This window comes from Alosa alosa, chromosome 16 (assembly GCF_017589495.1).
Source record: "Alosa alosa isolate M-15738 ecotype Scorff River chromosome 16, AALO_Geno_1.1, whole genome shotgun sequence".
In the NCBI taxonomy this organism is placed as follows: Eukaryota; Metazoa; Chordata; class Actinopteri; order Clupeiformes; family Clupeidae; genus Alosa; species Alosa alosa.
The window spans coordinates 22,271,925-22,274,304 of record NC_063204.1 but is presented as its reverse complement, the minus strand read 5'-3'; positions in this window follow the sequence as shown (position 1 = coordinate 22,274,304).

Genomic DNA, 2,380 nt, shown 5'->3' with positions numbered 1-2,380 from the left:
CTGTTGTTAGTCATTTTAATGTGTGCGCCAAGCATTAACACAGTAGAACCAGTTGACAGTAAAATATCGGAATGTCACTCATTTAAGTGTAGCTTAATTATTAATTTCTTTACAAGAACCAAACCAGATTTTGTTCAAATCTACACACCTATGGCTACTGAAAAATGTACGGTTAATTTATTAATGTTATTTGGAAGTGGGCCTATAAAAAAAATATTTTTTTGTTTTAGAATTTTCAAACGAAAGAGGCGGGTGATTTTAAGAGGAAGGCCTACTAGGCTACTTTAACTTGTGAATTTAAGTTTAGGGCTTTAACTTGTGAATTTGAGTTTAGGGCTCTCTCTAAACATATGCCTTTATTTTGAATGAACTTGAAAAACAAGTTGAAAGACTGACAAGACTGACAACTCATGATACTTAGTTGAAATACCATTACTTATGAATATAAGTTAAAATAGATTAAATAAATACTTTATTTTGACTTATTGATCATATCATTTTTTCTTAATGAGTGCCCTTCTAAGGTGTGGTGTGTCATCTATGCTGTCCCTACATGACAGTGCTCCAAAGGGTGTCATTTCTAATACAGAATGCAGTGGAATATATTGTACTACATGTGAAGTATAAAGATAGCATAAAGAAGTGCCAACATAGGTGCTCCTCTAGTGGATAAAATGTCAAGTCAAGTCATGTTTATTTATAAAGCACTTTAAACACAACACCAGTTGACCATTACATTACATTACATTACATTTGGCTGACGCTTTTTAACCAAAGCGACTAACAACATGGTAAACAGTATGTTTTGGAACAATTCTCACAATTTTAGGACAGTTTAAAAAAACATTAGAGTACAGTAAGAATAAGTCGTGGGGCCGGTGAGTGCTGTTTTAACAGTTACTTGTCAGTTTAAACGGCGGCTAGGATCAGTAAGACTTGTTGTAAGTGTTGCTATGAGAGTAGATGTTCTCTAAAGAGCTGGGTCTTCAGGAGTTTTTTGAAAGTGGAAAAGGATGTCCCTGCCCTTGTAGGAACTGGCAGTGTTCCCACCAACGAGGAACAACAGATGAGAAAAAGTTTGGATTGGCTTGAGCGCACCGGGTAGAGCTAGACGCCGTTCGGGTCAGAGGAGCGCGAGCGGTCTGGAGGTAGTGTAAGTCTGTATGTGGGGGCATTCAAGTAGGTGGGAGCAGAACCGAGACTACTTTGTAGGCAAGCGTTAGAGACTTGAATTTGATGCGGGCCACCATAGGTAGCCAGTGTAGCTGGATGAGCAGCGGGGTAACATGTGCCCTTTGGGTTGGTTGTAGACCAGGCGCCGCCTGCGTTCTGGATCATCTGAAGTGGTTTCACTGCGCAGGCTGGGGAGACCTGTCAGGAGGGCATTGTAGTAGTCGAGTCGTGAGATGACTATTGCCTGAACCAGAAGTTGGGTAGCATCTTGAGTCAAGTAAGTCCTGATTTTCCGTGATGTTGTAGAGTGCAAAACGGCATGACCGGGCGACTGAGGCAACATGATCTGAGAAGTTTAGTTGGTTGTCAAGAACAACTCCTAGATTTCTTGCAATCCTGGTCGGTGAAACAGACAGGGGAGTCAAATTTGATGTTGATGTCGTGGTGTATGGTAGGTTTAGCTGGGATGACCAGCAGTTCAGTCTTTGAGAGGTTCAGCTGGAGGTGGTGTGCCTTCATCCATGTAGCTATGTCTGAAAGGCAATCCGAGATCCGTGCTGAAACCAGGGGTCATCAGGGTGGAAAGGACAGATAGAGCTGTGTGTCGCCTGCATAGCAGTGGTAAGGAGAAGCCGTGTGAACGGATAATCTGTCCCAAGGAGGTGGTGTAGATAGCAAAGAGGAGGGGGCCCAGCGCTGAGCCCTGGGGACCCCTGTGGTGAGATGGTGAGGTGCGGATAGCTGACCCAGCCATGATAATGCTAAACGAAGGCCCCTGTGAGGTAGGATTCAAACCAGGAGAGAGCAGAACCGAGATTCCCATGTCAGCGAGTATAGAGAGAAGGATAATGGGTGATTAACCGTGTCAAAGGCAGCCGATAAGTCAAGCAGAATGAGTACTGATGACCGAAATGTCGCCCTGGCTTCTTTTAAGGCTTCTGTTACAGACAGCAGCAGAGCCGCGGTAGAGTGGCCGCTTTTGAACCCAGACTGATTTGGATCCAGAAGGTTGTTCTGTGAAAGGAAGTCAGTGACCAAAGTGCTGTACAATAAAAAAAGGTTGAGAAACCTGATAGACAGATAATGAATGATCAACACACAAGAGCAGGGGGGGTGGTACAAACAAACATATCAGTAAGTTATGTAAAAGACAAACAGTACAAAATAGAAAATAAAATACATTGAGTAAGCACTTATACTGAGTTAA